This window comes from Leopardus geoffroyi, chromosome B1 (assembly GCF_018350155.1).
Source record: "Leopardus geoffroyi isolate Oge1 chromosome B1, O.geoffroyi_Oge1_pat1.0, whole genome shotgun sequence".
Lineage (NCBI taxonomy): Eukaryota > Metazoa > Chordata > Mammalia > Carnivora > Felidae > Leopardus > Leopardus geoffroyi.
In genome coordinates this window covers 36,207,321-36,220,750 of record NC_059327.1, presented here as the reverse complement: position 1 = coordinate 36,220,750, position 13,430 = coordinate 36,207,321, and the positions used below count along the sequence as shown (strand labels likewise).

The 13,430-nt window shown below is 39.5% G+C and overlaps 1 long non-coding RNA gene across 1 annotated transcript in view; it reads right to left on the bottom strand.

Moving 5' to 3' along the window:
- Positions 1-3,137: 3,137 nt before the first annotated feature.
- LOC123587924 overlaps positions 3,138-13,430 on the bottom strand; it is a 61,366-nt gene continuing 51,073 nt past the window's right edge. The window contains exon 2 of the long non-coding RNA XR_006707613.1: positions 3,138-3,436. This is a non-coding gene — a long non-coding RNA (uncharacterized LOC123587924). The remainder of the gene's footprint in view (positions 3,437-13,430) is intronic.

The following is a 13,430-nucleotide window of genomic DNA, read 5'->3' as shown; positions in this document are numbered from 1 at the left end:
TTGCATTGACCTTTATCGAATTGGCAAGAGCATGGCCAAAAGCAACTTCAAGCTGGGTGTTAGCACAACTGTTGCTTTCTATAAACTCATTCCCTTTTGTAATGATGAAAACACTTTATCTACTCAGTCTTTGGTTTTTGTCTTCAAATTTGTTATTGTTTTTGCTAATTCAGATTTTAAAATCCATTTCTGATTTAATGTTATAGTATTCCTACAACGACATTTGTGTCTTCTCTCTGCCTTTCTCTGTTCTAATACTTGCAAAGAACTGTCCCCAACAGTGAATATTTGAACCATAAACATTTTGAGTAGTGATGGAACAAGATAACATCTGGATCTCCTACAAATGCTCCTCACAGCACCACACAGGATCACATGTCAAAATCGCAATTTAAGGACATAGTTCACTTCCAAAACTTATTATTTCTGGGAACACCACCCATAAAGTATTCTATAGCTATAAATATTACTAATGTTTATTTTATTTGCAACAGTGGCTCACCATTAGCAGCAGACAGGGCAATGGATACTTTTCTCCGTGGCAAGACTGCAAGCAAGACCAATTGATGAGGCTCTGACGCTGCCGGCCTACCTGCTCTTGTCCAGGTTCCTGGGCACTTTGACCTTCACCTTCCAACTCCGTGGTTCATTCAGCATTTCCTGCTCTGATTTTCTATTTGATGTCAGTGAATTATTTCAAAGAAGTAATGTTTCTATGTTGATTGTTACTCTTAAATTCTCACAGGAGACTTGTAATACTTTTTACAGTGTTCCCATTTTCTCAACTGATTTTTCTCTGCATTTGGAAAAACATACACAATTCCTGTGAAATGCTGGAAAAGAATTTCCACGCAGAGGGGTGCCTGGGTGGCTCAGTTGGTTAAGCGTCTGACTTCGGCTCAGGTCATGATCTCACAGTTTGTGGGTTTGAGCCCCACGCTGGGCTCTGTGCTGACAGCTCCGAGCCTGGAGCCTGCTTTGGATTCTGTATCTCCCTCTGTCTCTGCTCTTTCCCCACTCATTCATTCTCTCTCTCTGTCTCTATCTCCCTCTCTGCCTCTCTCTCTTTCTCTCTCTCTCAAAAATAAATAAACATTTAAAAAATTAAAAAAAAAAAGAATTCCAACCTAGAATAGACCCACCAGGCACAGGCTGGTCAGTCCAAGTCAGACCCTGGACAAGAATGTCTTGAGACCTTTTCCCAGAGCTCATGGCAGGAGGGCATGAGGACCCAGTGCACCCACTTTTCACTCAGTATCTCTCCCCTGGCTGCCATTCATGGTTTCATGATTCCTGCCCCATCTGTCCAGTCCATTCACACCCAAACTCACCCAGACCTGCCTACAGCTCCCCTACCTCTTCTGCTCAAATTTACCCTCTGGCTTCTCTCTATAATCCCAGCCCACACACACAAAACCTCCTCTTCTCACATTCCAATTTTCTGAGCAAAATCAGTATCAGCCATGAGTTTGGTCTGATCGCCACTGTGACAATTTAATTAAAGCAATTCAGACTACAAGGTATAAATGATACATAAATGTCCACTTACTTTCATTATGATGCTGAAAAGATCACTTCATCATACTGAGCCTCAATTTTTTCATCTATAAAATGGAGACAAAAATTCCTAGCTCACAATATTTTTGAGAAGATGAAGTAATATAGGTAAAGCAAGGAGCTAAGTGCCTCCCTCTCCAAAGAGGACAGTATTAAATTTTAAAGGAAGAGCTTTTGAGTACAAAAGAGTTTTGTATCAGCTACTGGAGCTCCCAGGAACAGAATTAGCTGTATTTGCAAATCCAAACACAATGGGGGTGTCTGCGGAGGCTTCTCCTCTCCTTCCCCAAAAGGCCCAAATCCACTAGCCAAACATCGATTCCAGTAACTTCTCCCTCTGCAGGTTTCCAAAGTAAGAACTGGATGGGGTGGCTCAGCCCACCAACCCAAAGCCTAGCCCACCACTGCTGCCTCCAGCCTGGCCTGAACTAAATGCTCAATAAATGTTTGCCAAATTGAATTTCCTTCTCCCTGGATTAATCATGGCAGCAGCAAGGAGCTGGCCCCCTCTGGGGTGGCTCCAGTGCCTACAAGCTTCATGAGTCATGTCTTGGAAGGCCTTGCTGCAGCCACCCCCCTTCTTTGCCTCTGACCTCTCCTGCTTCTTCAGCATGTTTATGGACATAATTACAGCGTGCTATTGATTTCCTGACAGCCGCCTTGATGTAACTATTTTAGAGAATCAAGCTAATTTCATACATTGAGGTTTTTATGGTCTCTGGCAGACTCAACCCTAGAAGTCATTTTGTCTCCTCCTAGGGCACTCCTGCCGCTTCTCAGAAACTGCTTCTCCTTGCCCTGCCTTCCCTGAAGCCCAGCTGGGCTGCCTTACATCCACACCCAGTCTTCTCCTTGCCTCTACATTCCCATGGTCACACGACTTGGCCATGTCAGGGGGAAACAGGGAGATGTGGAGGCCTCAGCAAGTCAGAGTGGTGGGTAAATCCAGGGGGAAAGATGGGACCCAATTATACCTCTAACTTTAACAGCCTGTGTCTGCCCACTTAGTTCCCTGTTACACTCCGAATGCATTCCCAGGCCCCTTCTTCCCTACCTGCCATTTACTAATTTATAGTTTGCAGGATCTTTTAAGAGATATAATCTTATCTAATTTTCATATCAATCCTCTGTGCTATTATGTCCATTTTACAGATGTAAACCTACAGAAAATGAGAGTAGAAAAGTAAAACAGCTTGGTAATATAAAATGTTAACAAGGAGCATATGAACACCCTTCACAAGAAGGATCCCCATGGCTATTTCTTCTTCTTTTGGAGATACAGAGTTTCAAAGCCAAGATTTAAACAATGAGACTTCTCCTTTCCTCCACAGGGAGTCCTCCTCGCTGCCCTTTTTCATTTCTGTATGTTCACTTCCCCTTTACACAGCCTGGTCTTGGCCCTATTCTTACACACCTGAATATGGTCCTCCCCTGTCCACCCACCCAGCTCACACCTATCCTCAAAGGACCTCCTTGAGTCTGCCTCCACCAGGAAGCCTTCCCTTATGAATCCATCTTTTGGTGACTCTCCTTAATATGAACATAGTGGACACATTGTCTATAATATTAGATAACAAATGTACATAAGTAGACATTTAATAAAGTTGTTTCATTCTCAGAAGTCCATAGTATAGTGTGTGTGGGTTGACTGAATCGCCACCATCCATTTGCTGATCGATGTAAATGTTCCAATTTCCCACAAGCTTCCATCCTCTTATTTGGGGAGATAGGACACCAGGGAAGTTGAGTTCACCCCTGGTTCCAAAAGTAGAACCCAAGGCTAAGGCCAGGCCAATCAGTCACCATGTGACGTAAGGTGGTCCAATCAAAGGGAACATGTAGACTGTTACCAGATGCTCTCAGAGAGACTTCCTCTTTCCTGTGGGATACAAAAGAGAGGAGAGAGTCAGAGCCAATACCAAAGAAGAAGTCAAGAAATGGAGAGAGAAAGTAAGTCAAGGTCAACCCATGTTGAGCTGCAAGATCAAGCCTTACCTGAAGCTGACAAGCTCTTTCTCATACTTTTCAGTTGGATGTGCCAATTCATTTCTCTTTGCTTAAACCAGTTTCAGTCAGAACCTATAGCTCCAGAGGGATGCTAGTGCGTGTACCTAAATAGTGATGTTTGTTCTAGAACAGTGAATATCAACCTAGAGGCAGCATAACTCTTCATTCAGAGCTTTTAGTTTTTATTTATTTTTTAATATGAAATTTATTGTCAAATTGGTTTCCATACAACACCCAATGCTCATCCCAAAAGGTGCCCTCCTCAATACCCATCACCCACCCTCCCACCCTCCCACCCCCCATCAACCCTCAGTTTGTTCTCAATTTTTAAGAGTCTTTTATGGTTTGGCTCCCTCCCTCTCTAACTTTTTTTTTCTCCTTCCCCTTCCCCATGGTCTTCTGTTAAGTTTCTCAGGATCCACATAAGAGTGAAAAAATATGGTATCTATCTTTCTCTGTATGGCTTATTTCACTTAGCATAACACTCTCCAGTTCCATCCATGTTGCTACAAAAGGCCATATTTCATTCTTTCTTATTGCCACGTAATATTCCATTGTGTATATAAACCACAATTTCTTTATCCATTCATCAGTTGATGGACAGTGCTGATGCATAGGGGCACTTCCCCAATGTTTATAGCAGCACTTTCAACAATAGCCAAATTATGGAAGGAGCTCTTAGTTTTTAAAAGAGGATACCAAAACTACATTTAGTTCCATTGATCCTTTCATATGACTAATTAGATTTTTTGGGTTTTCTCATTACAAAATAATACATGTCCATTAAAGACACTAGAGAAATCCCACTACCATTCATTAACAACCAAAATGTATTTACTTTTGTTTTAATATTATTTAAATATATATAATATTTCATAAAATTGGGATGATCATTATGCTGTGTGTGTAACTTTAAATCCTATTTCTCTCACTTAGTAACAGAAAGTTACCTCAGTGTGAGGGACAAAGTGGCCAGATTGCCTGGTTCAAAACCTGTCTCTGTTATTAATATCTGTGTGACTTTATAATTCCTGCCATGTCTTAATGGCCTCATATGTGAAAAGAGTGTAATGATAGCATCTGAATTATAGGTATTTTGTGAGAATTAAATAAAGTATTTCATGTGACACCTGACATACAGAAAGAACTCAGTTTGGGACCAGGTGGGTTTGAGATGCTTATGGCTATTCAGGAGAATGAAACAGTGGGCATTCTCGGCTGTGGGAGTCCATCCTGTATAGGGATGCAGGATGTAGAGTAGCATTCCTGGCCTCTACACACTAAATGCCAGTAGCACCCTCACCCCACTGGTCTTTACAACCAAAACTGCTTCCAGACATTTCCAAATGTCCCCAGGGGAATAAGATCACCCCCATCAAGAATCACTGCCTCACAGTATTTCATTATTGTTATGTAGCTAGAATGTACAGAACACTGTTATATCATGCTAGTCTCCCGTATCTTTCCACTGTTGAAACTTTAATGGGAATTTCTTTTGTATTTCACCATCACATCTAATACTGAATTATTAGTTTGATTTGTTTAACTTAATTTACATTTTTAATTTATACTTTTTAATTTTTTTTTTAATATTATAAGTATTTTCTTTTTATTTATTTATTTATTTATTTATTTTATAATATATGAAATTTATTGTCAAATTGGTTTCCATAAAACACCCAGTGCTCATCCCAAAAGGTGCCCTCCTCAATACCCATCACCCACCCTCTCCTCCCTCCCTCCCACCCCCCATCAACCCTGAAGAAGGACATTATATAATAGTTACAGGGTCTATCCATCAGGAAGAGCTAACAATTATAAATGTCTATGTGCCGAATACCGGAGCCCCCAAATATATAAAACAACTACTCACAAACATAAGCAACCTTATTGATAAGAATATACTTTTTAATTTTAATTTAATTTAATTTTAATTTTAATTTTAATTTTAATTTTTAATTTATATTTTTAATTTACATCCAAGTTAGCATACAGTGCAACAATGATTTCAGGAGTAGATTCCTTAATGCCCCTTACCCATTTATCCCATTCCCTCCTCCCACAACCCCTCCAGCAACCCTCTGATTGTTCTCCATATTTAAGAGTCTCTTATGTTTTTGTCCCCCCCCCCATGTTTTTATATTTGTTTCTCTTCCCTTATGTTCATCTGTTTTGTATCTTAAAGTCCTCATATGAGTGAAGTCATATGATATTTGTCTTTCTCTGACTAATTTCACTTAGCATAATACCCTCCAGTTCCATCCACATAGTTGCAAATGTCAAGATTTCATTATTTTTGATTGTCGAGTAATACTCCGTTGTGTGTGTGTGTATATATATACATATATACATACATATATATATATATACATACATATATATATATATATATATATATATATATATGTATACATATATACACCACATCTTCTTTATCCATTCATCCATCGACGGACATTCGGGCTTTTCCATACTTCGGCTATTGTTGACAGTGCTGCTATAAACATAGGGGTGCATGTGCCCCTTCGAAACAGCATACCTGTATCCCTTAGATAAATACCTAGAAGTTCAATTGCTGGGTCATAGGGTAGCTCTATTTCTAATTTTTTGAGGAACCTCCATACTGTTTTGCAGAGTGGCTGCACCAGTTTGCATTCCCATCAGCAGTGCAAAAGAGATCTTTCTCTGCATCCTCGCCAACATCTGTTGTTGTCTGAGTTGTTGATATTAGCCATTCTGACAGGTATGAGGTGGTATCTCATTGTGGTTTTAATTTGCATTTCCCTGATGATGACTGATGTTGAGCATTTTTTGCTCAACATTTTGTAAGTGATCTTACATTAATATTTATTAAATTTTTCCCAAGAGATTTTTTAAATGGTTATTTTATCATATGTGTTTAGAGAATCAACTGAAGTTTTTTCTATCTCACTGATCCCTGGATTGTATTACTAGATTTCATAACATTAAATTATCCTTCCATTCCTCAGATAATGATTAACTAGACAAGTTATAGTATTCATTTCTTAATATTGCAGTGGTTGTGATTTGATGACATTTTATTTAAAGAAAGTAATTTCCATTCCATAAAATAAACTTGTGTTTAGTATTATGTTTTACTTGTGTTTCATTATTAAGGTTATGTTGGTTTCATAAAATAATTTTGAAAGTTTTCTGTCTTTTTATATAATTACAAATGGTTAATTTCCTCCTAAAAATTACATATTTCTGGAGATTTGATCAACTAAGCTGATCAACAACATTAAGTGAAGAGCATTTGGGGGAAATTAATTCTACAGTAACTTTCTTTTTTTACAATTTCTTTAAGTTCTCTATTTTTGAGTCAATTTTGGTGATTAATATCTTGCTATAAAATTATGTCTTGTAATCAATATTTAAAAAATAGTATAGAATACAATATATTAATCTCATGAAAAGCTTTATAACATCAGTATCTGTAGGTCCATCCACTTTCTAATATCTAACTTTGCACATTTCCTTTTTTCCTGTTAGGCTTTCTGGATTTACACACTACTATTCTAATTCAAGAAAGATTTCTCTGTTCTACGTTAAATCTCTGTGTGTTGTTTATTTAAATATTTAATTAAATATTTCATTTTTATTTAAATGTGTTAATAAAACCATTTAGCCTGTGAATTTACCCCTTTGTACAGCTTTGACTTTACCCCATAAACTTTTACATTAAGTGTCTATTTTTTGTTGCTTTATAGATTGTCAGTATTTCTTCTTTGACCCAAAATTATTAAGCAGAGCAGTTTTTAGTTTCCAAGATCTCACATGTGCCTTTTTAAAACCTTTATTTTTTTTCTCTATTCTTCATGTATGATGTTCTACATAAACATGGATTTTCAGTATTTAATGAGCTTTTCTTTAAATGTTTGTCACTGTTCTAAGAATGGCTAAAAGAAAGGTTTATTATCTATTCGTGGATTAAAGTTTGTTATATATTTTTATTAAATAAAATTTATATATCTCATTTTCCATGTACTCTGCACCCACATTTATTTTTCACTTGCCTTATCTGCATTGTTCTGAGCAAAATACACGGTCTTCCACAAATATTTTTTGTTATTTTCTCATATTTTCTAATGATTTTGCTATAAATAGTCTGATATTAAATGATTTGGCATCATCTACTGTTTGCTTGATGACTGCTACATTTTTATGCTGGATTTTATTTTCCAATTCAGTTGTTATTATATTGATATTGTCATTCTTGCATTTTTATATATTTTCCCTGTATCTTTTACCAAGCCTTTTATGTCTAATCTTTCCCTGTCAATCATTTTGTATTAGATTTGTGTCTTGTAAACAGCATATAGTTGACATTAATTATGTGGCCTAATCTGAGAGTCTATTTTAATGGGAGGGTTGACCCTTTTATTTATTGCCATAATTGTATATCTGGATTTATTACTGTCATTACATTTTATTATTTCTGTCTATGGAACTTCCTGGCTTTTTCTTATTATGCTTGTTTTTTGCCTTGTAATTCTCCATTTTTAAAATTTCTATTTACTGGGGCACCTGGGTGGCTCAAACATCTGACTTCAGCTCAGGTCATGATCTCACGGTTTGTGAGTTCAATCCCCGCGTCTGGCTGCTGACAGCTCAGAGACTAAAGCCTGCTTCTGATTCTGTGTTTCCCTCTCTCTCTGCCTCCCATCCTACTCACACTCTGTCTCTCTCTCAAAAATAAAATAAATATTTTTTTAAAAAGCATTTAAAATTTTTCTATTTACTAAAAAGACTATGAATTATTCTCTTTGACTTTTTTTTCTCAAATAGTTTGGGGGATGGTCAAAAATATATTTTTAGCTCTTGGGAGTTTTAGAAAATAATTTTGAGCTTTATTTTTCCAATAGCCAATATCAAAAATAAAATAGTTTCTATCCACTTTTCCCTTGAGGATGAGGAAACTAGGATGCTTTTTACTACTTTCTACTCCTCTTTCACCCAATTTCTTTGTTTATTCTGGAATGAAATGGGGTATTAGAGTCCAATTCTGTTGAGGTTTTTTTTTTTTCCCCACTTTTGAGAATAACTTATTATTTTCCATTCCTCTTTATAGCCATGTTAACAAGAATTATTTAGACTTTACCCCATGGTTAACTGATTCAGTGTTTCAACCAGGCTTTTTATTTGATAACCTCCCCATGCTTAGGTCTTTATTTTGATACATCTCTATATTGACTGAAATATATTCTTAAATACTTTTTTCAGGAAGGAAATGGACCTTTTACACCTTATGAGCTCTTTTATTTCTGATTACGTTTCTCTATGTTCACACCTAAATGACAGTTTGACTAAATAAAAAAATACTTGAGTCATGACTGTGTTCCCTCAAAACTCTCTAGCCCTTTATATTAGAGCAAGTTAAATACTATAATAAGACACTGCACTTCTGAGGTTGACATTTACAGAGCCCATTGTAGGGGCCAGAGGGAGCCTTCCACGAGGTGAATCAGGAACTCAGGCCCTTTCCACTGTCCCCTGGGGTCCTCTGCCAGACTCTGTGAATCTGGCTAAGGAGCAGAGAAAGGAAGAAAGAGGAGACTAGCAGCTCTCATGGCACATTTTAGGATCCAGAGCAGAAGTAGCATATGTCACTTCTATCCACAACTCATCAGCAAAAACTGGTCCCTGGCTCACCTATATTGGAGAAAACTGGGAAATTCTGTCTTCCTCTGTTTCCAGGAGAAAAGAGAAATGACTTGATAAACACAGAGCCCTGTCTGTGCCTCATGGCTGCCCTATTGCTCTGGGGCATTTGCAGAGACCTTGAGGGATATTTTAGTCTTAATTTTTGCAACTATATATTCAACATGGTTGGGTTTTTTCTCCTTCCAGCGTGTTCATAATACTTTATCTTTTCAATTTGAAAATGTAGCCAGTATGGGGCGCCTGGGTGGCGCAGTCGGTTAAGCGTCCGACTTCAGCCAGGTCACGATCTCGCGGTCCGGGAGTTCGAGCCCCGCGTCGGGCTCTGGGCTGATGGCTCAGAGCCTGGAGCCTGTTTCTGATTCTGTGTCTCCCTCTCTCTCTGCCCCTCCCCCGTTCATGCTCTGTCTCTCTCTGTCCCAAAAATAAATAAACGTTGAAAAAAAAATTTTTTTTTTAAATAAAAAAATAAAAAATAAAAAAAAAGAAAATGTAGCCAGTATGTATGTAGATGCAGTTCCCTTTAAATTTATTTTGCCTGCACATTTAGGACATTTTGCAAGACACATTTTCCTCAGTTATGACTTTGATTTTGTTTCTGAAGAAATTATTCTGGTTTATTCTTCAGCAATACCTGTAATTCCTAGATTGGATCTCCTCTCTTCTGTACACCTATGATCTCATCACCCACATCTCCTTATTCTTTTTCCTCTGAATAGAAGCAGATTTTGTTCTTCTCACCAGTGATTTGCATTTTACCAGTGTTAACTCCTGCCTTCACTACCTCCACCTGCATTTTATTTATTCTATTGGAGCTAAGTATCCTTCAACTGCATTTTATTTTAGCCATCTTCTCTGCAGGCTGCTTTCACCTCAATTTGCTTTTCTTCTTATTGTTTTTTTTTTTATTTTATTTTAAAATTTTTTTATTTTAGAGAAAGAGATAGAGCACATGAGCAGGGGAGAGGGGCAGAGGGAGGGAGAGAGAGAGAATCTTAAGCAGGCTCCACACTCAGCCCAGAGCCAGTATGGGGCTTGGTCCCATGACCATGAGATCAAGACCTAAGACAAAATCAAGAGTCCGACGCCTAACTGACTTAGCCACCCAGGTTCCCCTTATTATTTCTTTTTATGTTGTCTTTTTTCTTGGATCCTTTTGTAGCATTTCTATTTATTCATTTCCAAACAGGACATAATCCACCCAGAACAGTGGTTGCCACTGGGCAGGACATGTGGTTTGCCCTTGGCCTTGCACACTGTTTAGCTGAGTAGGGTTGCAGAGTTTCAACACAAACACCAGATGGTAAAGCTCATTCTTCGTGTCCTAGCAATACTAACCACAGGAGCACACAGCCCAAGCCTAGACAGAGATCAAGAACTTTCTGACAAAAGTCATACATTATCATGAACTGGTATCCTGAACAGAAACACAAACTCTACACTAAGTAAAGGCTACATGTCAGCCAATCCACACTTGGACATTTGCAGATATAGTGCTTGTGTTCAAAACATGCACAAAGCACCTAACCCCATGCAGGGCCCCAAGACCAGTGAGGTTGGGGCTTCGCTGAGTCTCACCAGAAAACCAAGGGTATTTCCCCTGACAACCACCTCCTGCAAAGTCAGCAGAGAATAAAGGAATGGCTCCTCTGGAGAACAACACACAGCTGCAAACCAAAGCCAACCTTAGCTGGGTCTTAAATGTGCTGCTCCTGTAGTACCACACATTCATCGTATTGGTTGTGTATTGACATATTTCTTGATCTCACAGGGAGAAATTAATGTTATCAAAATGTAGGTTAGCCACCCCCCAGTTAAGGTTTTCTAGCCTTCATTTTGACTCTCCAAATGAAACCAAAATTATTGTTTTCTTTTCTCTTTTTTTTAATGTTTATTTATTTTTGAGAGAGAGAGAAACAGGGCATGAATGGGGGAGGAGCAGAGAGAGGGAGACAGAATCTGAAGCAGGATCCAGACTCTGAGCTGTCAGCACAGAGCCCAAGACAGGGCTTGAACTCATGAACCGCGAGATCATGACCTGAGCATAAGTTGGATGCTTAACCAACTGAGCCACCCAGATGCCCCCCAAATATTTTTTTTCTGATTCCCAGGTGCAAAACTAGTGCTTTATTAATTAGTAGTTAGGCACTGTTGAATGAATGAATGAATGAATGAATGAATTCAGGAAATAAACCAACATCTAAACCAGTTCTGCCTGAATATAATGATCAGAATTGATTATCCCTATTTTTTTTCTTTCTTGGGAGGAATTAGGTACTCTTAAATTTCTCTTGTTGTAAATGTTAGGACAGCTACTCACGGGAGACATGTGAGCCCTACCTAACTGGAGCATGCAGGAAGCCCAACCAGCCACCACCTGCCTACTGTCCCAGCCCCTTCCCAGCCATGTCTGCTGTCACCTGTCAGGCTCCACTGCCATCCAGGATCTATGGCCACCCCTGCTCCTCATAGCTCTTCCCTATCCAGCTTCCTGGGAGAGGCTCCTTGTTGTCCCCAACCTTGTTACAGCTAAAGATCTTCCTCCTGGGTCCTGTCTCTCTCTCTCTAACTCTGGGGAAATGGGAGGGGTGAGACCTGCTGCAGATATAGACACTCCCAGTTGTAGAGACATGAAGACCAGAAGAAAGATTGGGGTCAGGTTCAGAGACTCACAGTGAAGAATAGTGTGTTCTGTAAAAATGGCAGACTACAGCCCCCAAGCTTCCACATCTGACAGCTAAATATGTGATCAAGGTGACATGGTGACATGATGACAGGAATCTCTGACATAAATACAAGCCAGAATGTAATGAGGATGTTGCCTACCCACCAGCAAAGTCCCAGGCAGGATACCCTACATGATGCAAACTGAAGATCAGACAGGCAGCCCTGGTTCCTGATCAAGGTCACCCTGTGTAGGGCCAGGTAATGAGTCCAGAGGGCTGGGGATGGCAGCAGGTTTTGGAGCCAGTATAAGCAGCATCGACAAGGGAGCAGCAGAACTGACACGTAGCCCCAGGTCTTCCACTAACTAGCTGTGCAATCTCAGACAAGGGTTACCTCCCTAGACCTTGATATGTTTTCCTATGAAACTGAATAATAACATTTGCTTATTTTTCTCATTAAGACCCACCTAGTTCCTGTCCTGTATTCCCCTCACCCATCTCTTGGAGCTATTTAACCACAGTCCACAGGTGGAGCCCTGCCGGGACCAGCAGCCAACTGTGTCTTCCTTGAGTGCCACTTTAAGCTGTAAATTAACAAGATTTGTGATAACAAGGACTGTGATATCTGCCTTACATATATTGAATAATTTAATCCTCAGAGGTAAGTACTATCATTATTCCCACTGTCATTGGTTTAGATGAGGAAACTGAGAAACAGAGGGCATAAATTACAGCCCAAGGTCATATGCTAGCAAGTAGTAGAGCCAGCCTTGACCTTGCTGACTCACTGCCACAAAACTCAGTCAAAGCCAGATTTTCTGCAAACCCAGCCCTCACCTTGTACCCGTGCTGTAGTTCCTAGGCCTCTGAATTCTTTCTGCCAACCATGTTTCTGCATTACATTCTACAGGCAGTACTTCAATTCCATCCTTATTTCCTACAGCTAGAACTCTTATCGTTGTAACATGCTCAGGATTTCTATTCCTACAAAATAGGACTGGAGTCCTGGCCAACGGGGGCTATTACCTGTGGTCAGTCATTCTTGTACTGATGCCCCCCGCCCCAAGCTGGAAGCTGCTCCAGGCAGGCACTGGGTCTAATCCATTCATCTTCCCTTGAAGGTGTCACTTCAGCACAGCCCAGAGCAGGTGCTCAGGTAAGGCAGCTCAGGTGGCTTCTGCCTTGGTGGCTCCTCCACCTATGAGCATGCCCTAATGCTAGGGGCTCACCTGGAACACCAGCTGTGACTGAATATGGAGGCAGTTAATCCCAAACATCAGACACAGCAGGGCATAGGGGTCAGACACCCCTAGTGGTGAATCCCTTCTCTTCTATTTCATCTGCTCTTTTGTGCTTTCTCTTTTTTGGAGGTAAAATTTACATATGAAATACATAGGTCTTTAAGTATACAATTCAATGAGTGTTGCCATATGTATACAGCCACATAGCCAGCACCCCAGTCAAGATATAGAACATCTCCACCCCAGAAATTTCCCTCGTGTCCTCTTCCAGTCAATC